The sequence below is a fragment of the Silene latifolia genome, chromosome 1, assembly GCF_048544455.1.
Source record: "Silene latifolia isolate original U9 population chromosome 1, ASM4854445v1, whole genome shotgun sequence".
Classification (NCBI taxonomy): Eukaryota; Viridiplantae; Streptophyta; class Magnoliopsida; order Caryophyllales; family Caryophyllaceae; genus Silene; species Silene latifolia.
The window spans coordinates 137,428,252-137,455,769 of NC_133526.1; the positions used below are offsets into that span (position 1 = coordinate 137,428,252).

General features: G+C 40.9%; 1 non-coding gene across 1 annotated transcript; it reads right to left on the reverse strand.

The window, feature by feature from the left end:
* Positions 1 to 24,964: 24,964 nt before the first annotated feature.
* Positions 24,965 to 25,068, reverse strand: LOC141625024 (small nucleolar RNA R71). The gene has a single exon (XR_012534828.1). It is a non-coding gene; the product is annotated as a small nucleolar RNA R71 (small nucleolar RNA).
* Positions 25,069 to 27,518: the final 2,450 nt, after the last annotated feature.

The following is a 27,518-nucleotide window of genomic DNA, read 5'->3' on the forward strand; positions in this document are numbered from 1 at the left end:
AAGGCAAAACATTTATGGGAATGTGCTGGTATAGGTGATCAAGCTAGTACCTAAACAAAACCATATGACAACATCCATTTCCAACTCAATTATGAAATTAAGCACAATGCCTTTCATTTGGCACAAAACTCACCAAACCGAACTGAAAATACTCCTCAAAAGATACAAATAAAGCATAGGAGCGAAACCGACTAATCAAACAACATCTTTTTTTTCTTTCATTCTATTTTTTTCGGTTTCTTTCTTCACATTCTTTTTCTGAATTCTTTTTTCATTTTTCAATTTTTTTTTTTTCTTTTTTTTTTTCACGTTTTTTTTTCATCAACCTCCTTTTCTTCATAAATTACCAACTCCGAATCAAAGGATACAAGCCAAACTTGATACAAAAGACAATATTCCGTAGAACAATCTAAACTAGCTTGACAAGGCAGGCTAAATTTGGAATGTAGTTAAGGGTCAACAGGCAAATTTGGCTAATGTGGAGTTTATGGGTAAAAATGAAAGGAAAGGGAAATTGTAAGCACCTCCCTGCATGTGACACCAACCACTAACCCGAATGTATGACGACAAAAAGCAATTGAATTTCATATACGTTCAAATTAATGATACATGATATGCAAGGAGTAACTACTCACAATCCTACATGAAACTGGTCATAAATGACACCAGTTTATAAGGCTCTAAATCTTAGAAATTATAAGTAGGTTGCCAAAATTTCAGGTCAAGTCTATTCGTTCAGCTAAATTCAACATAAACTCGTAGATATGCAATAAGACATGGCTAAAGATATTAGTTTATTGCAAGGCTTAAGCAAAAGGACAAATAATAGTACAATTTCATCATTGAAATCGACCGTTCTGACTCAACCTATATGCTAAAATAAACGTGAAATTTTTCGAATTTTTTCAATTTTTATGGAATTTTTGAATTTTAACAAAAATAAACAACAATGCAAACATAAATTAAACGTGATAACAGAAATGCAATAAAAACAAGATGCAGACACAGATATGGATGCATAACCTCCCCAAACCAAACCGTACAATGCCCCCATTGTACCAAAACATGGAAAGGAAATGCAAACTAAAGAAGAAAGAGAGTAAATACGGAAAAACTCACAAGATGCGCGAATAAAGGGACCTCCCCAAACCGACCATGAACATGGGAGGTTGCTAAAGTCCCGAGAAACCGTCACAGGAAGCTAATCCAAGTCAAACGAGTGAATGGGCATCCAAAACTACTCGATCGAAAGGAATAGTGGTCGATCGAGTAGTTCTCTATTTTGCAGGTGCTCGATCGAGGAAAAAAACTGCTCGATCGAGAGGATTTATCAGCAAAAGTGCTCGATCGAGTAGAAAAACTACTCGATCGAGTGATTCTCAGCGTGTTCCTGCAAAATGCAAATAAAAACAGCCCGCAAACTAACAAAAACAAGCTTAACTGAGACCGTCTATGGTAATAAAACCATTTATTACAACTGAAATAAAATAAAATGTAAAATAAAATCGCCGGGTTGCCTCCCGGGTAGCGCTAGCTTCAGACAGGTCCCAGCTCGACCTTCTTTTCTTCGAGGCTCTCTAATTAGTTATAATCAAAACAGCTCAAAGCGCGCAGCATTAGATCGTACATCTGCGCATGTGCTACACAAAAAATGTAAGTAGCACCATAGTGGAATAAAGAAATAGGAAATAAAACTGTTTAACTGTTTAAGCCTAACAAATTTCCTATGCGAGCTCCCAAATATATCCACAAAATAGAGGAGCGCGGGAGCAATTGTTAATAAAGTAGGGTATCGTTTCAGATTAACGAGATAAAAACGACAAGGATGGTGAAAAATCGTTAAATTACGCGTCCACCTATGAGGAGGGGGTATAGCATTAAGAGAAATAGCACGAGTCAAATGAGGCAAAATATTATTAAAACAAACAATAATAAGATTATCATTTACTACCTCAGGTTGGTCGCTCTCAATGACGGAATCATAGATAAAAGAATTTATTACCTCTTCCGTGCTAGGAGCAAATACCGACTCAGCTGCTTTTTCATCAACCTCCTCAGTGGATTTCATCCCGTAAATCTCAGCCTCAAGTGCATCCAACTCGGCTTTGAATAGGGGAGATTCACCGTATCCGTTATCATCGTCATCTAAAACAAACCCAAATGACGAATCAATGCTCCCAATGGCCAATTCAATCGATCGAGCAGTTTTATTACTCGATCGACCACTTTCCTCCTGCGTTTCACTCGATCGAGTAAAAATATCACTCGATCGAGCACTTCCTTCTGGAAATTCACTCGATCGACTAATATTAGTCACTCGATCGAGTGATTCCTCCCCTGGCATAAATAAATCCTCGTGCGGGCGGTGAAATATGATAGAAACTCGTCGTCCGAGTCATAAAAGTCATCCTCAGCATTGGGCAACACGGTTTCTTCATGGGAAAAACCGCTCTCAGTAAAGTACACCTCTTCTGGTTGCCAATTATCCGACTCAGCTGCTAACTGAGCAATTTCAGACTCCAGCTCAATGAATTGAGCTTCCATACGTCTATCAGTCTCTTGCCTCATGGATACAAGTGTCTTCATTAAAGACCTCAGTTCCGCAACCTCTTCTTCTTGTATATCAGCTGCTAACTGAGCAATTTCAGTCTCGAGCTTATCAAGTCGCGAAAAAGTGCGTCTATCATTTTCTTGCACTTGAGATGCAAGTGTCTCCAATAAAGATTTCAGCTCCGCAATTTCTTCTTCTTGTATATCAGGAGGATCTTGTTGCGGTGGCCATTGATAGGATAGATGTGGCGGCACAACTACAACTGCTTGACTAACTCGACTGCGCTGATGGAACGCGTAAACTTCGTCATTTTCTGGCGTGCAAAAGACTGCATTGTGCTCAGCAGAACCACATCTCCCGCAGGAAATCACCTGTTGTTCCATATAATGGGACATCGGTGATGGGCCAAAGGTACTCAAGCCTTCCCTTTGACTATCTTTCACCTAGAACTGTCTAGGTAGAACCTGTAAGACCTATCAAAACAGCACTTAAAGAGAAAGATTAGAACGGCCTCAAGGGAAAAATCCCCTGAGGCTAAAAACAGATAAAATAAAACAAGGAAATAAATAGATGCCTCCCCGGCAACGACGCCAAAATTTGATACGGTCGTTCTGTACCAAAAATAAATACCTAGATTACTACTAACAGAAGTTAGCGGTAAGTAGGGTCGATCTCCACAGGGAAGCGGTTTACTATCTACTTGTCTATTCTATCTGTCTAGTGTCACAACATGGGGGTTTTGATTGATTCAACTAAACTAATAAGAGGAAATAGAGAAATAAACGCAAGAAATTAACAGTAAGAGAAGGGAATATGCTAGGAGTCGGTCTACCGTGGCAGCTACACTATCGGGTCAACTGAGTCGATTAAACTATTGATAAGAAGAGCTTTGGTCGTCACCTTTCGGTCCTTAAACCGCCCTAGGGTCTCCTAACTTAGCTTTCGCCCTAATTAGGTATCACCTATTGTAATTAAGCAAGCCTTCCCTTCCAATCTTTCGATCCAGATCGGGGTTAACTAGATAAATTGGTCTCATGCATGCATTCATTCAACCTGATGACAATTATATTGCCTAATACAATTCTTATCGCAAGGCTAATCTAATCAAGTCAATCCTATCATATTGCTACCACGGCTTCCCTAATCCTAACATACTAAGGGAATTAGCTAGACATGATTAAAGGGATAACAAGAAATAAAGAAAGAACAATTAACATAAGCATAAATTAAAGAGGAAAAGAAAGGGAAAGAATTAATTACTAAAATAGATCCGGAAGAAAGTAACAAAGTAACAGTAACAGTGTATGTGGGATGATAAGAGAGGAGAAGCCCCCCAAAAGTCACGTCCTAACTCCTATTTATAAGAAAATAGGATTATTAATTAACCTAATGACGAAAATAAGCTAAAAAGCCCAAGCCCATAGCGAATCCACTCGATCGAGTAACTAAAGCTCAAACCACTCGATCGAGTAGAAAATCTACTCGATCGAGTAAACCATAAATTGAATCTACTCGATCGAGTAGAAAAAGGACTCGATCGAACATAAATCTACTCGATCGAGTACTTTCCAGCAACGATTTCCTGCTTTGCGCACTGAACTTCAAACGGCTGCCATTTCTTCGTTACTTGGGCAAACAGGGCGATTCGGGTGGCGTTGGAAAGCTAAGAGGACAAGCTTTCATCTCCAATTGGAATAACCTGAATATCTTTTTCAGAACTCAAGATATGGCTCTTCAAAGTAGGCACTAGCAATTTGAAGTTCTTCCTTTGCTCGCCTAGCTATCTTTCTTCTTTGCGCATCTCAAAATAACTACATTCCCGCTCCAAATTCACTCTTCCTCCAAATGCATGCTAAAAAGACGGTAAAAGGCTTGATTTCACTACTTTCTGGTTCATTCCTGCAAATAAGACAAAACAAACCAAAGTAGCATATTCGGGGCATTTCGTAGCATAAACTACGATAAAAGCATGGAAATACGTGCATAAAAAGGCCTAAAAAGACTATATAAAATGCACGTATCAGGAGACTGACCTGGTTGGCGTTGGTGGTGACGGCCTCCTCCTTCCAGGCGAGGACTACTCGGCGTTCCTCTACGGGAGGCTGGCGTACTGGCCGGTCGTGGTATGTGTTTTACTCTTACCTTTGATCATTTTGAGAACACGATGAATGATCATCGGTTAATGGAAATCATATGACTTTGCAGGAGGTCGAGGCGGCGGGCATCGAGCCCCAGAGTACCCCGAGACCCTTGAGTACACCGACACGATGGGGATGACGACGATCTCCGAGCTGCGCGACTTTGATGCGGCGGTGAGAGATGCCGGCTTGGACGAGTAGTAGCATCTGATTCAGAGGGTGAGTCTCCTAACTTATATAATTTTGTGTAAGAACACATTTGCTTGAGTTTGTCCAATCGTTTAAGAATCTCTTCTTTTGAAATGCAGGTTGCGGCATCCCGGTTCATGGCTTTATGGAGGGTAGCTAACCGGCTGTGGGCTACTGCCGTCGAGGCACTTGCTGGCGGGCGAGGACGTCAGGTATGAACCTTCCGTTTACTTCATTTTCGATTTTACTAACTTTCCTTATGTTTGAAATGATTGACATGAGCCAATTCTTGTTGTTTGCAGAGGGAGCGTGAGCTGGAGTGAGAGCTTGCCCAGTCCCGGGAGGAGACAGCTCGCCTGCTGAAGGAGCTCGAGGTTCGTGACGCCGAGGTTGCTGTTCTCGAGGCGAGAGTTGCTTAGCTAGACGGCGACCAGCAGTAGTTTGCTTGTTGATTTTTGTTTTCGGCTGTATTTTGTACATTTTGTACATCTTCTAGGACCCATATTTTGGACATTCGGACATTGTTTTGGGGCTCGAGCCCCCAGTTTGGGTGTACATATCCCCTCTTGATTGTATATATGATGGCGTGAGTGCCTTTGCTGCTGGGTTGCTTTGTTTTTACCTGTAGGTTAGCTTTGAACAGGTTTGGTGGATAACGGTTTATGCCGTCATGCTGCCGAAATTTACACGGAAATCACATAGAACATACATTTGTACACATAGCCTAAATTAGCGCAAAATAACGACTCGGAAATGCAAAAAAATGCAAAAAAATTGCCGAAAATGACCGAACGGTAGGGAGGGTTACCCCCTAAAAAAGAAAAAATAGAAACATATAAGTTTAAAATGTAATGTGGAACGAGAGTGAAATGATTCCCCAAAAAAAATTTAAAAAGAAATGCATAAGTTTGAAAATGAAAAGAATTAAATTGGTGAAATGATTCCCCAAAAGAAAATTAAAAAAGGAAATGGATAAGTGTGCTAAGATGACGAAAATGTCGATATCGCATCGGAATGCGTGCCCGTGGAATTAGGAAACACGAAATATGGCAATTTGACGAATTTACCAAAATAATAACCCGTTACGAATAGGAAATTACTGTTGGAGGAATTAGGAAAGATCCAACGCGAAAAATCACAGAAAGAAGGCTGAGGAAGAGGGGCAGCAAGAGCTGCGTCCCTTCGAAGAGGCGCAGCAGGTGCTGCGCCTGTTCCCCAGTAAATCCGTCCTGATAGATTTTAGGAAACAGCTTTTAGTATAAATAGAGACGTCGAGGGAGGTTTTATTCTCATAATTCTTCCGTCTTTCCTTCGTCTTATTACATAAAGCTCTCAAAATAAGCCTACATCATGAATACTCTCAAAATTCATCTAAAATAATGGACAAATGAGTTCTCTAATGTGGAGAAACACGACATGGGTGCTTATAACTTTGGATCACTTTTGAGTTTGAAGTTGATCAAGGTGGTCAAACCGTTCCTAGATGCCTTTCTTGATTATTGGGACCCGAATTATCACGTATTTGCCTTCCCTGGAGGCGACATTTGCCCATTTCCCGAAGAAATTGCTGCGATTGGTGGCTGGGACCTGGAACATTTGCCTGCTATACCCTCTACTTCCCAAGGGTATAAGAACAAGTTTAGGGACTTGCTTGGGTTGGCAAGAGGTAATGTGGACCGTCTTGTGACTTCCAAGGGAGTGTGAATGTTGGACTTCATCGATAGATTCATCAATAGGGCAGATCCAACTATTTCTTATGTTGCCAGGCGAAGGGCATTCGGGTTTTGCCTACTACATGTATATGTCCTTCAAGGTCATGTTCACGAGGATTTGAGAGGCGACCCTCGTTATTTAAGCTTGCTTGAGCAAATGGAGTTGCGCAGGAGCCCAGCTTGCCTGTGTTTAGGAGAGATCCTGTTGGGGTTAGATAACAGGAAAGCCAACCGCGACCTTCCTTATTTGGGAAGTCCCATCATATTGCAGGTAAAAGAATTTTTTTCTCTCTTTTTTTTTTGTCTTCTTCTTTTTTTTTTCTTCGTTTTTTTTTTTTTCGTTTTTTGTTTTTGTTTTTTTTTTGTTTTCTAATACCCGCTTTTGTTAGGTCTGGCTTATGGAACGTCTTCGATTGATCGAGCCCCCAGTTAATGCTCCTGCTTATCATGCTCGTTCAATTGCGATGAGGACTAGGCACTACATGGCGGACTTCACTCGAGTCTGCAACTATTGGGAAAACAAATTGAAGAGTGAAGATGGCCCCTTGATTAGATGGATCGTACCATGGTGGCATCTTAAATCTGTCACTGGAGTATCATCCTTGGATCCTACCCGGTCTGTGCGCATCCCTGACATGGAGTTTATGATATGCATCTTTCCGGAGAGGTTGATGAGGCAGGTTGGATTGAAGCAGACAATTCTGAAGCTTGACACTGTCCCGCAGACTGCCGTGGCGCTTACTACTGAGAGTCGAAGAGAATGGGCCATCAAATGGGCTCAAAGAAATATTTGGTTCTTGAACTCTTCTGTTAGTGCTCTATGGGTGTTAGATTCCTATCTGCAGTGGAGGAAAGCTACTACTCTGGAGGAGCGCGAGAGATTGAGGAAACGTGAACCTGTTGACTACCAGGTTCGTGATGTAGAAAAGGAGAAAGAGAAGCATCTGACCGAGGGAGAGGAAGAAGCCGGGTTTCGAGTTGTTCATCCTTCGAAGAAACCGAAGACTTCTCCTGCCGTTGAGATGGTGGTTGACAAGAATGGCAAGGTTAAACCACGAGAGAGATCATTGGTGATTAGGTCGGAAGTGGCGCAAGAGCGTCCGACTCGAGGTCGGGACATGAAATAGGATAAAAATGACAAAGGCAAAGGGAAAATGAAAGAATAGCCTAAGTCTTTATTATTATTATTTATAATTATTATTATTGTAATAAGAAGGTGGGGTTTTTAGAATCCTAGCCTATTTATTGTTTTTAGCATTATTTATATTATGGAGCGTATTATTATTATTAGAAATGAAATAAAAGAGGTTAATTGGTTATAAAACCGTTATGATTCCAAATGCATTTGTAAATGTCCTTCTATTTACATTTAAAATAATTAATGGGTTGTATCCTGTGAAGGATTGCCTACCTATTCATTTAAAAAAATGAAATCAAACCCTTGCGCGTAGTTCAAGTAAATGTAAAAGAATAATTGTTCTAAGCAAGAGGTTGTAATGAACTTAGAAAATAAGCATGAGCTTTTACTTACTCCTAAAATGCATTGCAGTTTATTTGATGACATGAGGATGACAAATTGTCAAAATGCAAGACCAAGATGACATTAGCTTATTTCAGCTTGGCCTGGGGCCGTTTATTTCGTGCCACAAGAGCGACACGTGAGGTTACGCAAGGCGCGTTTTTTGCTCCTATTCTAGGCATAGTAACGTTTCAGTTGGTCGAGGTTTGTCGGGTTGGCAAATTCGTTCCCATCTAAGTCTGTGATCCTAACCGCACCCCCTGGAAGTATGGACTTGACTAGAAATGGCCCGGCCCAATTGGGTTTGAATTTTCCTCGTGGATCGATAGGTAAAAGAGGTCTAATTGATTTGAGGACCAAGTCTCCTTCTTTTATATTCCTTGGCTTAACCCTTTTTGTTGAAGGCTCGTTTGATACGTGCTTGATATGTTTGCACATTATGTAATGCACGCAATCTTCGTTCATCCAGGAGGATGAGTTCTTCATATCTATCCCTCTTCCAATCGGCTTCTGGGATTTGGCTTTCGAGTAAAATACGCAAGGATGGTATTTCTAGCTCGATCGGTTGTACAACTTCCATGCCGTAGGTCAAATAGAAAGGGGTGGCCCCAAAGGGCGTCCTAAAAGATGTACGGTATCCCCATAAAGCAAAAGATATCTTGCTTGGTCAATCTCGATAGTTGTCAATCATTTTCTTGAGAATTGTGATAACGTTTTTGTTTGCTGTCTCTACCGCTCCGTTAGTTTGTGGTCTATATGGCGAGGAGTGGTGATGCTTGATTTTGTACTTGGCTAGAAATTGCTCAGTCTCAGCTTGGAAATGTGATCCACTGTCACTGATGATCTCATGTGGGCAACCATATCGACAGATGATGTTGGTTTGTATGAACTTTGCCACGATCTTGGCTGTAAGACTGGTGTAGGAAGCCGCTTCTACCCACTTGGTGAAATAATCGATTGCTACTAGGATGAAACAGTGACCTCCTGTTCCGGCTGGAGTGATCTTGCCGATGATGTCAATTCCCTAAGCAGAAAATGGCCAAGGAGATGTCACGGTGTAGAGCAATGAAGGAGGGACATGTTGCACATTCCTGAAGATTTGGCAATTATGGCAATGTCTTACATATTTGATGCAATCGGATTCCATTGTGGTCCAATAATACCCCAAACGTGTGATTTTCTTTGCCATCATGGGTCCACTCATGTGAGGGCCACATTCTCCATCATGGACTTCTTCCATCACTTTTCGTGCCTGTGAATGATCAAGACAGCGTAGGATTACACCAAGAGGTGTTCTTTTGTACAATTCTCCTTGCATGAGAACGTATTGGGAAGCTAGTAAGCGTATAGCGCGTTGTCCCCTTTTGTCCATATCTGGTGGATAGGTGCCATTGAGTTTGAAGTTTAGGATTGCTTGGAACCATGGTTCCTCTGTGATTTCCTGTTCATCGGTGATTTGGTGCACATAAGCTGGCTCTGACCGTCGTTCGATGCATAAAGGCATTTCTACCATGCTATCCGGCATATTAATCAAAGATGCAAGTTTTGCAAGAGCATCGATTCTCCTCTCGAGGTAGGTGTAGGTAGGTTACTTGATCGAAGAATTGGGCTACTTGGTCTATTCTGGCTAAAAAAATTGCTAAGCTTTCACTTCGGATTTTCCAAGATCCGTAATTTGTTTGATGATCAAAGATGAATCCCCATGCACTCGAAGATTCTTGATGCCTAAACCCACTGCTGCTTGCAATCCAATGAGACAAGCCTCGTATTTTGCAGCGTTATTTGTCACCTCGAAGTCGAGTTTGACAAAGATTGGTGTATGCTCGCCTTCAGGAGAAATGAGCAACACTCCTATTCCAAATCCTCCTAAGTTCGATGCTCCATCAAAATAAAGGTCCTAGGAGTCTACATCAGTTTGGAGTATATCCTCATCCGGAAACGACCAGGTGTCTATCGTTTGTGTATCATTTATAGGATTTTCTGCGAAGAATTCGGCAACGGCACGCCCCTTTATAACTTTCAAAGGTACATACTTGAGATCGAACTCTGAGAACATCAAAGTCCATCTTGCTAGGCGTCCATTGAGAACGGGTTTCTCGAAGAGGTATTTGACAGGATCCATTTTGGAGTATATTTTGACGGAGTAGCTAATCATGTAATGGCGTAGCTTCTTCGTTGCCCACACAAGAGCGAGGCACGTCTTCTCGAGTGGCGTGTCTTTGCACTCTTACTCCAAGAACTTCTTACTAAGGTACGTAGTATATATCTCTTTCTTCTTTTCCTATGGTTTGAGCTAGCATGGCGCCCATGGCCGTTTCAGTTACCGTGAGATATAAACCAAGAGGTTGATCTCGTTGAGGTGGCATGAGCACTGGTGGTTTGGCTAATATCTATTTGATTCGGTCGTAAGCCTTCTGACAGTCATCATCCCACATGGTGTGATCTGTTTTCTTCAACTTCTTGAAGATAGGTTCGCAGATCATGGTGAGTTTCGATATGAATCGACTTATGTATTGCACCTTGCCTAGGAATCCTCTAACTTCTTTCTCCGTTTGAGGTTGCGGCATTTCGATTAGAGCTTTGATCTTAGAAGGGTCTATTTCTATTCCTCATTGGCTAACGACGTATCCCAAGAGTTTACCAGATGTTACTCCGAATGCGCATTTCTGAGGATTGAGCGTCATGTTGTACTTCCGTAGCCTTGAAAAGAATTTGCGAAGGTTCGCAATGTTCCCCTCTCTATCCTTGGACTTGACAATCATGTCATCTACGTATACCTCAACTTCTTTGTGCATCATGTCATGTAAGAGCGTAGTTGCGGTGCGTTGGTATGTAGCTCCGGCGTTGATTAACCCAAATGGCATAACCGTGTAGCAATAGGTTCCCCATTGAGTGACGAAGGCGGTCTTATGTATGTCTTCTATGGCCATCTTGATCTGGTTATATCTGTAATACTCCGTATTTATGAGTCTTTGGGTACTCTATCGAGTAGGCCTTACTCTGTCGAGTAAGGGTGAGTTGCGTTTTAAAATAGTTTCTGACCTTGTTGGGTACTCGATCGAGTAACAAGGATACTCGATCGAGTAAGGGGGCACTCGATCGAGTACCTTAGCTACTCGATCGAGTAGCTCGGTTAGCGGGTGATAATTCGACGGGTTTTGTTAATAACACGGATTAATATATAAATCTTTCCGTCACTTTCATAATACACTTTTACAAACCTAATAACATTAAAAGGGAGATTCAAGTTACGTTCTTCGCATTCATCCGTGTTGTTGACAAATCCCGGAGCTTGAGAGGTCGGATTCCATCGTTCTTTATACCTTTGTGATCCTTGCGTCGAGGGTAAGATCTACATACCAATTTTATAGTATTTCGTCAAGTTTCGTTAAACCTTAATTTTGGGATTGGGGGTTTTGTGTTAGTTTTGTGATTGTTAGTAATTATGTGATTATATGTTAGGAGGAGGATTCGTAGAAAAGGATTTGTGATACAGCTGTTGAGACCGTCTGATTGTGTTGCTGTTCCAGGTAGGATTTCCTACTCAGTATTAGTCCCATAATGGGATATTGGTTAATGTGTTATGATTGGTTGTTTGATATAGTAATTGTATTGTGATTGTGGTTGTGATCGTTGTCTATGGTTCGCGAGGCGTGTCCTCGGCTGAGTGGGGTCACTTGCGGGAGTGGCTTCACGCCCTAGTTTCGCCTTCTGTGGAACCCGCCACAGAAGGGATGTGCACATTAATGGACAGGGTTTCGCTCATTATGAGGAGCGGGGATTTGGTGGGTACGGTTGCGGTCCCCCACTGGCAGGGCTGGTCTAGTGGACAGTCGGTGATTGAGATTGTTGGGATTGGTGTGGTTGTGTGTGTGTGACGGTTAAGCTGTCTGTTTATATTATTGTTGATATATTGAGTTGTGTGATTAGTACTGACCCCGTTTAAATGTTTTAAAAACTGTGGTGATCCATTCGGGGGTGGTGAGCGATTATTGAGCGGTATGATATGACGCGTATGGGATACCTGGATGAGTCATCACGTGGCGATTAGAAGTCTTCCGCCGTGTCGTCGACGATGTTTTATGGCTTTGATAGTTTTAGCGATGAGACCGTCGAGAATCTTGTATTTCTTTTTATCAGTTTGGAATTGTTATGTAATCACTTTAAACTTTATTTACTTCTAAAGTTGTTTCGTTATTGTCTTATGAATATCATGCCTCGGGTAACCGAGATGGTGGCATCCTTATACCTGAGTGGTCCTGGTAAGGCACTTGGAGTATGGGGGTGTTACAAATGGTATCAGAGCGACGATCCTGAAACCTGTAACCAATGAACCCAATGAATATAGGGAGTCAATTAAAAGGAACCCGGGGTAAAGGTTGTAGGAGCTAATGCAAAGACTTGGGAGACGTCCTAAAGTCGCTAACTCGCCCTACAATTTTGAACCGGTACCATGGGATATGAGTCGGGATCGCTATGTGTTTATCCTGTGAATGGTGTACCTATATGGTGATGTGTGGCATGAATCAGTGGATGTATGTATGTGGAGAATGAGGAATGTGTAGAAAAGATGGTGATAATGTGATTTCGTATGTTGTTGATTGAAAGTATGTTGCATGATAGTTGGTTTACCATGTTGGTTAGAATTGTTAGAAAAGTGTATGAGAATGATGAGTAATGTGTTGGAAATGGATGAATTGATTGGAAAAGATGGGGTAGAAATTGCATGAGAATATGAATTTTGTGATTATGAATATGTTTAAGTGACGAAGTGTATTTGTAATGTTGTTGTATTAGTAACATGGAAATAGGATTTGTAATGTATGAGAATGTTGTGTTACGAAAAGTTATAAAATTTAAAGTATGCGGTTAGTACATGACTAATGAGTTAAATAATATATGTGCATGATGGATGTTGTTGCTTAATTTTTGAAAATAGTAACATATGATTATGAATACTGGTTTTTTGAGTTTTGGACTGGTTTTGTTTGCTTGGTTGTTGTTTAAGTTGTTTGGAAGTAAAATCAAGTAGTTGTGTTTTTTTTTCGATTATAAAGAGGTTGTCTTTAAACTGTTATAACTTGAGATGCATAATTGATTTTGATGTGATTCCAATTGGAGGTGATAGCTTGTCCTTTTACGATTCTAACGATAGGTCACACGCCCAAAACGACCAAGAAATGAGTGAGTTATGACTGTTTTACGAAAACTGGACAGTGCTGAGAATTGGGGTACTCGATCGAGTATCCTTGGTACTCGATCGAGTAAGGGGGCACTCGATCGAGTACCTTAGCTACTCGATCGAGTAGCCCTGGTGATTTGTTTTACGTGCTTCTGATCTTCACCTACTCGATCGAGTAAGGGACTTACTCGATCGAGTGGCCTGTACTCGATCTAGTGACCCCTGTTTTGGGTCATATGCTTATCTTTTGACATTCGTTGCATATTATGTTTAATTCAAAGTTGTTATTTTACTTCTTTATGCATTGTTTTACATGTAAGTTGGTCTTGATACGTAAGTTACCCAATCTTATGTGGTTTGGCTGAGAAGTGGAAAAAGAAAAAGAATATTAATGAGCTGATTGAGGCATGGTGCAAGTTTTGGTGAGACGTGGTGAGTGATTTGTTCGCGAAATTGAGTGATGTAAAAGTAAGTGAAAGTGGGCAAGGGATGATGTGGGTCTAAGGAACGTGAGAATGAAAAGATTGAAAGGAAGGTTTGGATAGTGGCAACTTGAGATGTGTAAAGAATTATGGAGTGAGATGGTTAGGAGTCGTGTGGGTTAAGAATATACACAGTGAAAGTTCGTTTTAAAGGGGTTGAGAAGAGTAGTATATAGTGAACTTTATGGAGACATGTTGCGAGGTGGATTTGTAGACAGTGAGTGAGTTTGGGAGATTTGGTTTATTAAGAGGTGAAACTACGTGTGATTTCTTTGGGCATTTAACGGCATGAAATTAAATGAAGTTGTTTAAACAGTGAACGTTGATTTTATGGATAGGTTAGTGACAAGTGTGAGCGATAGCATAATAAGAAAAGATCCATGGTAAGAAAGAGTGAGATGATATCGACATGAAATAATGGGATTTGAGCTTTGGCGGAATGAGAAGGTAATTGGAGCACTAAAGGGTTAGGTAGAAGTAATAAGGAGTTGAGATATTAAATGGAATTGTTGAGTATAAAGAGAAAAGAAGGATAAAAGTAAGCTGAGAAAATTTTCAACGGAGTTATGTGATATAATGGTAAGGAATCATCGAAATGTGTGATATTATCATGAGGATGTTAGTTAATGGTTATATGGGAGCTTCAGGACAACATGATTAATAATGAGTTTCGAGGAATTAAGGGAGTAGGAGTTGGTGGAGTATTTACACGATATGAGATTTTTGGTGGAAAGTTAGATGACGATACAATTAAGATAGTATTGGGAATAATGTTGAGGTAATTTTGTTGATGGGTTTGATGTTCTTTATTTGGGGATGTTAACCAAAGATAGGAGAAAAACCGTGTTGTTTTGATACGAGTGTAAGAGGTTTGATATACGAGCAGTGGTGGTATTGTGGTGTTGTCACTAGTGGTTAAGGGTGATGATAGATAAGAAAGACAAAGAGATCCTAGAGAGAGTTGATTTTACCAAGGCCGGATTGATATGTATGGTTGTAAAGGAGTATAAGATGTGGTTATACGAGGCGAGCGCTAGTGGTTGAATATTAATGGCATGGCATGAGGTGATGGTTATGCGAATGGGAAAATATGTTATGAGGGGCATATGAGTTAAGCTCGGGCGACAGGTAACCTTTATCGAGTGGTAACTTACGTGATCAGGATTGACTAGTTGGATGTGATTATGGGTCTATGATGTGTATAAATGTTTGTGTGAGGTTCGACCTCACGAGAAGCAAAGATATGGTGTGATAGTTATAAAGATGTTATATGAATATTTGTGATATATGTAGGGTACGACAATCTGATGGAATGAGGCTAAAAAGGTAATAATTTGATTGATTTGGCATGGCTAGTTATAATTTTATGTGTATTGATAACACATGCGTATTCCGTGAAATGGTAGAGATGATATTCATGAGGTGCTTATCTGTTTATCCATATAATATGTTGCGTTGTGATTTAATTAAGTGGATTTGAGTAAGTTTTTCTTGTCTGAGAAGTTATGCTGAGTCAGTGTTTATGGGTTTGAGTAAGTTGTGATGTCTATCGATGTGGTTGTGGTGCCTCGGGTGGTGATCCGGGCACGGTACCTAGTGTTGTGATGCGGGTATTTTCGCATTGCGGTGTGGCTGTTAGTGGTGGTATTATGATGTCGTCATCGGTTGTGGCGGAGTAGGCGGGATGATTATGATTCGAGTTTCAAAAGTACATACCAGTTACACATAAATTGTTGTTTTGTTTAATGTTGCTTCCTGTGAGTTTCAGTTTGTACGGATAGACAGTTGTTTTGTTTATTGATGTTTCTTACCAGTTAAGTTTTGGAATGAGGGTAGAGTATGATATGAAAGAGAGTTGTACATGTTTTCGTTGTTGTCATGGTATAGTGACATTCTGTTGATGGGACACAGTTGTGAGAAGTTGTTACAGTAATTTTGATCTTGTTTTAAGTTGAGGCATCAGTAGTCATAGTCAAGATCTGATATATGCAGATGGTTCATAATCCTTTGTTGAGACAGTGAGTGTAGGGTGTTGAGTAATTAGTGTCGTGTTAAGTTATGTATGAGTCTTGCGGTAATGAAAGAAAGGAACTTGAGGATCTAGTGTGAGTGTACGTAACAAGTGTGGATCGTGAGTTATGCTTTTGACGATAAGAGTTGTATGTAGTTTTTATAGAGAGGTGTGTCATGTTGCGGTAATAGGGAACAAGTGAAGTTTTGGATTAAGTTAAGGATTTTGTGGTATAGGTTAGGTGGTGTGACGAGTGAAGTGAAGTATGAGAGTTGTTTAAGTAAGAGAGCCTTGGATATGTGCATGGCGAGTGTTTAGGTTCTAGCTGGTTATCTTTGACATGCGGTGGTGATGAGGATAATGAAAAGATATATCTAGGATTTAGTATTAGTGAGTTACGAGGACGTAACATTTATCTTAAGAGGAGTAGGATGCGATAAAAGAGATTTTAATGGTTGTACATATGGTAGTATATTTGGAAGTAGAGTGTTGGTGTAGCATAAGGTATGGATTTGTATATGTTGTGGTTGATAGTGTTAAAAGGTCATGGACGTGCTTGTAGTAGTTCAATGTTAGGAATGCGAGAATACTTCGATAGTGTTGACAGTTGGATGATGAGGTTATGAGTGTGAGTAAACTTCGAGGACGAAGTTCCTTTTAAGGGTGGTAGAATGTAACATTCCGTTTGATGCTTATGTAGTTGGTTATGTATGGAGTTAGTGTCGGGAGAGTTTATGATGTAGTTGATACGACATCGTGAGCGAGGTGTGGAGGTAGGAATAGTTGGTAGAGTTGGTGTTAAGAGTTCATGGTTTCTTGTTCTGTAAGTTGGGGTTTTGTTTTGAGTTCTTAGTAGCTTTGTTGCGTCTTGACCGAGTTAGTATGTTTGTTTTATGTATGGGTTGAACTTCGGGGACGAAGTTCTTTTTAAGGAGGGAAGACTGTAATACTCCGTATTTATGAGTCTTTGGGTACTCTATCGAGTAGGCCTTACTCTGTCGAGTAAGGGTGAGTTGCGTTTTAAAATAGTTTCTGACCTGTTGGGTACTCGATCGAGTAACTAGGATACTCGATCGAGTAAGGGGGCACTCGATCGAGTACCTTAGCTACTCGATCGAGTAGCTCGGTTAATGGGGGTGATAATTCGACGGGTTTTGTTAATAACACGGATTAATATATAAATTTTTCCGTCACTTTCATAATACACTTTTACAAACCTAATAACATTAAAAGGGAGATTCAAGTTACGTTCTTCGCATTCATCCGTGTTGTTGACAAATCCCGGAGCTTGAGAGGTCGGATTCCATCGTTCTTTATACCTTTGTGATCCTTGCGTCGAGGGTAAGATCTACATACCAATTTTATAGTATTTCGTCAAGTTTCGTTAAACCTTAATTTTGGGATTGGGGTTTTGTGTTAGTTTTGTGATTGTTAGTAATTATGTGATTATATGTTAGGAGGAGGATTCGTAGAAAAGGATTTGTGATACAGCTGTTGAGACCGTCTGATTGTGTTGCTGTTCCAGGTAGGATTTCCTACTCAGTATTAGTCCCATAATGGGATATTGGTTGATGTGTTGTGATTGGTTGTTTGATATAGTAATTGTATTGTGATTGTGGTTGTGATCGTTGTCTATGGTTCGCGAGGCGTGTCCTCGGCTGAGTGGGGTCACTTGCGGGAGTGGCTTCACGCCCTAGTTTCGCCTTCTGTGGAACCCGCCACAGAAGGGATGTGCACATTAATGGACAGGGTTATCGCTCATTATGAGGAGCGGGGATTTGGTGGGTACGGCCGCGTCCCCCCGGGGTAATGGGTCTAGTGGACGATCGGTGATTGAGATTGTTGGGATTGGTGTGGTTGTGTGTGTGTGACGGTTAAGTCTATCCTCTTTTATATTATTGTTGATATATTGAGTTGTGTGATTAGTATCGACCCGTTTAAATGTTTTAAAAACGTGGTGATCCATTCGGGGTGGTGAGCGATTATTGAGCGGTATGATATGACGCGTATGGGATACCTGGGATGAGTCATCACGTGGCGCTTAGAAGTCTTCCATTTGTGTCGACGATGTTTTATGGCTTTGATAGTTTTAGCAATGAGACCGTCCGAGAATCTTGTATTTCTTTTTATCAGTTTGGAATTGCTATGTAATCACTTTAAACTTTATTTACTTTTAAAGTTGTTTCGTTATTGTCTTATGAATATCATGCCTCGGGTAACCGAGATGGTGGCATCCTTATACCTGAGTGGTCCTGGTAAGGCACTTGGAGTATGGGGGTGTTACAATATCCTGCGTATACATCCATGAAGGATAGTAACTCGTGATCTGCTGTATTATCCACCAGTATGTCGATATGTGGTAGAGGAAAGTCATCCTTGGGACTCGCGTTGTTTAAGTCTCTAAAATCAACACAAACACGGATTCTCCCATCCTTTTTGGGTACGGGTACTATGTTAGCTACCCAGTCTGAGTACTCGGAAACTTTGATGAACCCGGCTTTGAATTGTTTATCGACTTCTTCTTTGATCTTGAGAGCCCATTCTGTCCTCATTCGACGAAGCTTCTGTTTCACGGGTTTGAAACCTGGTTTGATTGGGATTCTATGCTCTGCGATGTCCCTGTCGATCCCTGGCATGTCTTTGTAGGACTAAGCAAAAACGTCTTTGAACTCGTGCAGGAGGTCTATGAAATTGGCCCTTTTGGTAGGGCTCAAGGTCGTCCCTATCCTAAGTTCTTGGGGTTCTAGTTCAGTTCCTACGTTGATGGGTTCAGTGTTTTCTATTACTGGTCCCCCTTCCCCCTCTTGTAGTATTTCTTTGGCTATGTAGGGAGGTATTTCGATCAAGTCTGGGTCTGGGTCATCCTCAGTATCATCGTAAACAGAATTGCATTCAAGATAACACGAAGAGTAAGCAGAACCTGATTTATTCATATTAAAATTTGAGAGAAGTTGACACAAAGAAGCCATCTGATCTGTAGTCAGTGGCGGTAAAGGGACAGCCGTTGGGACATTTCCCGAACTACTGTTGCTACTTGACACTAAGCTAGGAGAAGTATGGGGAGTGGGAATGACGACAGGAGGAGACTCTCTAGGAACTTCTCTAGACTTCGACTCTGACTCCAACTCTGACTCTGACTCGAATTCATCGTCTTATGGTTCTCCTTTGAACATTTCTCCTTCTTCAGTGGTGAGCTTGAAGAGTCTTCCTTGATTGTTTGTCCACTTCATCGACTTTCTCCAACCTCTCTGTTGATTGGTGTTGGTTTCTGTGATTAACGCGGTAGGGTTGAAGTGATCGTCTTGAAGTATCATGGTAATGATCTCATCCTGAGCGGCTTTAACAAATTGATCTTCTCCAAATAGTAGACTAACAGCTTGTTCGTCTAAGTAAGGTGCTTGACGAGTCTTGACGGTAGGAATCGTTTCTGGAGGAATGAAGTAGCAATCGTGAAAGATCTCGATTCCGGCTAGCTTCCTTTCGAGATAGTGCCAAGGCTCGGGAAACCCGGGAAAGATATCTTGACTTCCTTCCCTAACGAAGTATCCATTTAGGGTAGGGTGGTAGGGTCGCATTTGGATTCCCACATTCTTACGGTTTTGAACTTGAGCGAGCATCTCGTGGACTTCCTCTTTAGTGGGTTTGTATCCTAGTCCAAGGGGTCTTCTTTGTGAGTTGCCCTCTTTGTAGGGTGGAAAAGTGTTCCTTCGGATAGGATTCAAAGGCATTCCCGAGAAGTATCCCTAGGATTTGAGTATGTGGTTGACTACTAAATTAGAGTAGGGATTGAAGTATAAGGGTGCCAACTCGCTTTCTATGACGCATATGCTATGGAAGCCCCCAAGTTCATATACTGGATCTGCAAGGACTTGATTATTTGACTTCTTTTCGATGATTGCCTTGATGGGTGACGAAGTGATCGTCACCACCTTACCATTTAGTGGGATTTTGATTTTCTGGTGGAGGGTGTATGTTACCGCTTTGGAAGCGTGAATCCAGGGTCTTCCCAGAAGTATGTTAAAGGATGCCTCAATGTCCACTATTTGGAAGTTAACCTTTCGCTCAATTGGCCATGTGGCTATGGTTAGGTTAACAAGTGCTACCACCTTTCGTCGTGTACCATCATATGCGCGAACACCTTGGTTGGTAGAGGTCCAATCCGACTCATTCATGCCAAATTTGTATGCCGTTTTCAAGGGTATGACATTGACTGCGGAGCCATCATCTACCAAAGTCATTGGCACATTCTTCTTTAGGCAAATGACAGTGATATAAAGAGCCAAGTTATGACTAGCACCAAAGGATGGCAAATCTTCATCCGAGAAAGTAATAGGATTACTTAGCTTTGGTGATTCGTGGAAGACCAAGTTGACCACGTCGTCGGGTGTGGAGTTATGTGCCACATTTAGTTTGGCCAAGGCTTGCAGTAAAGCTTGGCGATGTGGGAATGAGTTTGCCACTAGTTGCCAGACTGAAAGATCAGCCTTTGTCTTCTGTAGTTGCTTTAGCAAATGGTCAGTAGAGCCATCTTCATTATCATTTGGTGTGACCACATTGGTTGGACCATTTGCTATGGGACCATTTTGAGAAGTGTTTTGGTATGGGCGTCCCGAACGAGTAAGGTGGTATACATCTTGATCTTCACAATTTTGGACTATTTGCTCACTGATTTTGACTAAGTAGTGTTCAGTGAGATACTCATCTTCATCATCATCGGCCCATATTCCATTGATGGCAGCAAATTTCCTTATTCTTATGATTTCGGCCTCCAATTGGATAATTTGGTCGACTAGTTCATCAACCATGGCTACTACTTCTTGCATTGTAGTGTTTTGAGAGAAAACCAGTGGTGTACGTTCTTTAGGTGTGGAGTTGAGATCACGTAGGGTTGCCACTGCACTATCTAGTTCCATGACTTGCCTATTCACACTTTTTGCCCATGCAATGAAATCGGTGATGGTTGGAGAAATGGTAAAGTAGTTCCCTTCATTTTCTATTGCATGAATTTCATCTTCGATTGGAGAAATGAGGTGTGAACAATCTATGGTAGATTCTTCACTTGTAATCACTAGAATTCCAAGAGGATTCTGAGTGTTGTTAGGCTTACCTCCAGGCGGTATTGGTAGGCGAGCGTCTTCAATCATATCTTGAAGTACATTTTTCAGTTTGTAGCATTTTTCTGTATCATATCCCTTGCCTCTATGGTATTCGCAGTACGAATTCTCATCCCAGAACTTGGATTTCTTTTCTGGTTCGGGTGTAGGGCCTATGGGTTGAAGTTTACCCAGTTTCATCAACCTTTTTAGAGCATTGGAATATGTGTCCCCAAGATTTGTGAATTTCCTTGGTGAGGCACTCTTCTTAGATGGCTAGAGAAGGTTAACTTCATCCGTTTTGCTAGTAAAGCCGTAAGAACGACTTGTTGAGCCTTGATATCCACGACCTACCGTTTTGGACAAGAGCCCTTTACGGATGTCATCTTCGATTATCGTTCCTAGTACGGTTAAGTCTTTGAAGGTCTTAATGTTTTGGTACCTCAAATGATTTGCATAGATGGGTTTTAGGCTGTCCACGAATTTCTCTACGAGGGTAGCTTCATTTGGACGTTCAATAAGTTGAGTACTAGTCTTCCTCCACCTACTTAGAAAGTCGGTGAAACCTTCTTTGTCATTTTGGGTAAGAACCTCTAAAGTGCGCATGTTGACTTGGATTTCCGCATTATCCGCGTATTGTTTGGCAAACTCAATTGCGGCATCATCCCAGGTAGCAATCTTCTTATGTTCTAGAGAATAGAACCATTGTTTTGGGATGGTGTCAAGAGATAAAGGAAAGATCCTTAAGAACATCTCGGGTTTAATGCCTTTGATAGACATGTAATCCTTGAAAGCACGGATATGGTTCAAAGGTTTTTCATGCCCCTTGAATTTAGGGATATCTGTCATGTTGAATTTGGTTGGCAACTTGGAATTCACGGCTTCATATTTGCGATTATTTTCCCTATAAATGTCATCCCCTTTGAGATACATAAATTGTTCCTCCGAGTATTGGAGTCGTTTCTCAGCTGTAGTCATACCTATAGGAGGGTTTTTGTCCCCGAAGTTATTCACAAATTCATCAGACACTTCACTTTCTCGAGGAGGCATCCTCGTTTCCACTGCATATATTCGACCTTCGATTGTGTCAAGGCAATCGTACACTTGGTCTTGAATGACTTGGAGACGAGCTAGCGCGGCTAGGATTTGATCATTACCATTCTGGAGTTGGTTGAAGTTCACGTCGCTTGTTTCAGGCATCTTGGAAACTGAATAAGAGATCGACGACGAATCAAAACACGATTGACCATTCTAGCACACTTACTTGAAAAGAAATGTTTTGACTCGTGAAGTGGGGGTGTGCCACTTGTGTCAAGTGAGTTTTGAGGAAATGACGACGTTTGAAAATGTTGGTCCTAGTCAACTTTAGTGTAGTTGTAGGAGTGGACTCGAAGTGAGATTTTGAAATGGGTTTTGAGGCCCGAATTTTGACTCGACAATTGGACAGAGTTTCGACTGGTTTTGCGCTAATATTAGGCCTAAGTTTCGAAATCTTTACATTTTTTAAAAAAAAGGATTTTGATTTTACAAAAATCGTCATGGTTTTGTTTAGAAATGGTGATCACATATGGTACAAGCATTATACAAGCATTATAACGGGATGTTGAGTGCATTTAGAAGGGTTGATGTGACAATAATTAGCGCATATTTAGCCCCCCGAATTAGCCTTGTTCCCATGCTTTTTAGTGCATATTTGGGTCATTTATTATCTTTAGTTCTTTGTTTTGCATATTCTTTGAGATTTTGATCCCTTGGTAGGAAAGGAGTAAGAATCTTGCATTTTCATGGCAAAACGAGACTAAATTGATCGAATTCAATAACCAAGCATCAAGGAGAGACAAGATTAGAAGGCCTTTGTACATATTATAGTAGATGAGCAATGTTGGGAAAGGATCCTTGAGTCCCCGAGAAAATCTCCAAGGATTTCATGAAGAAAAGGGAAGAAAAGAAGAAGAATTTGTGCTGAGCTACAATCCGAGCGGATTGTCTCCAATCCGCCCGTCTCCTCACAGCACAATCCGAGCGGTTTCCTCCAAAGACGCTCGGATTGCACCTCCAGAATCCGCCCGGATTCCCTCGAATCCGCTCGTCTTCCACCACCAGAAACCGCCCGTCCCGACCCTAATCCGCCCGGATTCCTCTACAGCGTGATTTCCTCTTCTCCAAGTTAAAAAGAAAGAAGCCCTTCCTTCGGAAAATACCGGATCCTCCCTGCTCAATCTAAAACGTGTAATTACTAGTTTAGCCCTTAGTTAACCCTAATGCATCCTCCCTAATTTCCACTATAAATACCCCATTAGTCTAATTAGAGGAGCATGTTCTTCTTATCAATAATTAGAGTAGTTAATATCAATCAAATCTCTCTTTAGTTTTGTAATCAACAATTAATCAAGTTCTAATACAAGTTTTATTTTCTTAATCTCTCTTTTCATCCTTTATTTTGGGTAATTGAAGATTATTTGGGTTATTGTTGGGAGATTGACAACCTCTCAATCAAGCATCAAGTACTTCTTTTATCTTTGCTTTATTATTGGAATCATTAGTAGGTATAATTCTCTTAATCCTTTTTTAATTATTGTTAATTACTTTCATTTATTCATCATGTTTCATATTGTTGGTATGATTGACAACCTTGCTAGCATGATCAACATGATAATGAGTGAGTAGTCTCTTAGCTAGGGTTAATGGGTGATTAGGGGAAACCAACATGGGGAATGATTTATGCTTAAATTAATATGCTTTCATGTTTTATTTGCTTGCTTGTTTTGATCTCAACTCTTGCACATGTTATGTTTGATGAAATGCTAAGCCTATGAATCCTTGCATTTATTATCATCACCTACCTTTTCAATGAGACTTGTAAGACATAAACCAACTCGAGTCTCATTAGACCATGCATGTTGTTGAGTAGGGAAGACTAAGTCGACTTGTAGGTGTTGTACAATCTAATCGATTCGGCTCCGGGACCCAAACTTTCCTAGGATTGTAAGATATAACCCAACTCAATCTATCACAACAATAATCGCTTGCTTATAATTTGAGAACATGTTTGTATGATCAATTCCCATGATTCCCCTATGATCCCATGACACCCTAGTGCTTTTTAATCAATTGTTTACACCCCTTTTAATTCATCTTTCTAGTTTATTTTCATTGCTATTTTAGTTAGTGACCTTCCACATCAACCCAATTTGTGACACCCCCAAGACACCACTAGTTTCAATAGAAATCTCATTTCAATAACCGTCCCTTGGGATCCGACCTTTACTTGCCTCTTTACTAATTGTAGAGTTGTTTGTGAAGCTATACATTGTGTTTTGATTCGGACGTGACCCAACGACCACACCTTTAATTGTGAACACGAAACGGACCGATCAAAAATGGCGCCGTTGCCGGGGACGGTGTTAGCTTGATTTAGATTTCTTTTTATTGTTATTAGTTGTGTCTTTCTTCGCCTTGGGGAAGTAAAACCCCTCAAGGTTTGTTCTAATTGTTTTCGAGTTGTTTGATATTTTGCATGTCTAGAAGGTCACAAGGTGAATTGTTACCTTTTGACCGTGAAATTGAAAGAACCTTGACGAACAATAGGAGACTTGTTAGGAGGAATTTAAGAGGTATTAGTGAAGATGTTCAACCAACTATTGAGTTCACCAACCCTTTCGCAATAGAAGGAGAGGAGAACCCATTACACAATACCCCACAAAATCAACCTACAATGCCTAAATTCTCGTCACACTCCGTACCCACCGAGGAGAACCTACCCAATGGTACTCCTACACCGCAACATCTAACCGGAAACTTTATTGGCAAATCCGCCTTCATCCAATTAGTTGAAAGGAGCCAATTTGGGGGGATGCCTAGTGAAGACCCTCATTCTCATATGGAAACCTTTTGCGACTATTGTGATGCAATCTCTCAAACGGGTGTGACTCAAGACCAAATTAGATGGGTCTTATTTCCTTTTTCTCTAATCGGCACCGCGAAGCAATGGTTGAAGGGCCTTGACAAGGCCACTCTCGGAATTGATTCTTGGAAGAAGTTGGCTCTAGCTTTCTACAAAAAATTCTACCCACCGGAAAAGACTAACATGCTAAGAGCTCAAATTACGGGTTTTAAGCAAAGGGATGAATCTTTGTATGAAGCTTGGGAGCGGTTCAAGGGAATTTGTCGCTCATGTCCTCACCATGGACTTAGTGAATGGTTCCTGGTACAACAATTTTGGAATGGTTTATATGAAGATTCAAGGAACATTCTCAACATGGGATCAAATGGAATGTTTACCGAAGTTGATGACAATCAAACATGGAACAAGATTGAGAAAATGGCGGTCCATAACTCACAATATAGTAGACCTCGCAAGGCTACTAGAGGAGGAAAGCATGAAGTGGACTCCGTTACTCAATTGGGTGCTCAAATTAGTGCTCACATTGATACAATCAATTTGAAGTTTGAAAAAGCTATGGCTAGACTTGAAGAAGTATCAAAATCACCAAAGCATCATGTTAATGCCATGACGGCATCCTCATCAATACCAAGTGGGATATGTGAGAATTGTGGAACTTTGGGACATGACCAAAGTGAATGTAGGGGAACAAATGAACAAGTGAATGCTTTCCAAGCATACAAGAGTGGTACCCCTTATTCCAACTATTACAATGAAAACACCAAATTCCATCCAAATCTCTCATACAAAAGCCAAAATGTTCAAAACCCTCAAACAACATACACTCCACCACCCATGAGAAACCAAAATCAAAGACCCTTTTTCAATCAAAACCAAGGTTACCAAAATCAAAATCCATACAATCACCAAAATGACCAAGGTTTTGATGTCCAAAAAGCGGTCCTCCAAATGCAAAAGAATCAACAAGAATTTTTCACTCAAATGCAAAAAGATAGCCAAGCAAAAGAAACCACCATCAACAACATCCTAGCTCACACCAAGATGTTGGAAACCCAATTGACTCAACTAGCATCTTCAAGCTCACAAAGACAAAAGGGGCAATTACCACCTCAAAGTAATCTCCCTAGACATGAAACGGTTAGTGCCATTCACTTGAGGAGTGGTACAAGGTATGAAGCGCCAAGGAAGCAAGTTGAGGATGAAGTTGTGGAAGCTAGTGATAAGGGAGAAATTGTGCAAAACTCCAAGGATGGAGAATCATCAAAAGAAGAAAGTTCAAAGAAAAATGAAGACAAGGCCAAGGAGAAGGAGCCCATTGTGATTAGACTTCCTTTTCCTAGTCGTCAAGCCAAGCCCAAATTTGATGATCAACTTGGAAAATTCATGGAAATTGTGAAGAATTTGGAAGTCTCAATTCCTTTTACGGAATTAATCAATCACGTGCCGGCCTATGCGAAATACATGAAAGATATCCTCACAAAGAAGAAGTCAATCCGGAAACTTGAGACTATCGCCTTCACTAAGGTGAGTAGTGCAATACTTCAAGGGAGTTCACCTCCAAAGCTAAAGGATCCGGGAAGCTTCTCAATACCGTGTACCATTGGCGATACAACGATCAACAAAGCCTTATGTGATCTAGGGGCTAGTGTGAGTGTCATGCCGTACTCGGTGAGTAAAAGGTTGGGGATGGGAGAGCTTAAATGCACCAACATCACACTCCAAATGGCCGATAGATCGACGAAGACACCATTAGAGATATGGGAAGATGTTCCCGTGCGAATTGGGAAGTTTTTCATCCCGGTGGACTTTGTCATTGTTGATATGGAGGAAGATTCCAACATTCCAATCATTCTAGGAAGACCTTTCCTACACACCGCGGGTGCGGTGATTGATGTGAAACATGGTGAGCTCACTCTAGAAGTGGGAGATGAAAGCATAACCTTTAATCTTGACAAGACTATGAGAGCTCCTCGTTTGCATGAACCGTGTTTCATGATTGATCATTATAGCCGAAAGGATGAGAGGAAGAAATCGGAACTCCAAGGGAAGAAGAAAATTGAAGATGCCCCATTCAAAGAGCAAGTGGATTGTGACAAGAAGAGCTTGCAAAGCTCATTAAAATCAAGCAAAGAAGAAGAGGATGGCCTCATTGGCCAAGAGAAGAAATTGGAGGAATTATCTCCATCAAATCAAGAAATTTTCAATGATCAATTTAATGAAGTTTGTGGTCTTTGGGACGACGAATTTGAAGGGATTTTTAATCCCTACATTGGTAATGCCATCGATCAAGATCAACGACAAGGGCAAAGGTCTATTGAAGAGCTCTACCATGATAATGAACAAGCTTTTGATTACTTTTTCAAGGTGTTGAGCAACATCAACAACACTTTGAACATGCCCCCTTGACATCTCATCAAGAATGAGAGTTTGGTGGAGTCCTCCCTAAACCACTATTTGTAAATATTTCTAACTCCCTAACTCGCATTTCAATTCTTGTATTGCATTTTTGTCATCTTTGGATTTATTTTATTTACTTTGATCAAGATAATTGTCATGTTTGAGAGAAGTGAGGGAGGGACTAACAATTTCAATTGATGTGTAGTGCTTTACCTTAGTGTGGGGATGACAATTGCCTAGGCTATCCATGCTTAGTAGTGCCCCCACAATGACAAACACGAGACATGAAGAAGAATAGAAGAATGGTAAGGGAAATGCATTGTACACGGATGGAACTGAA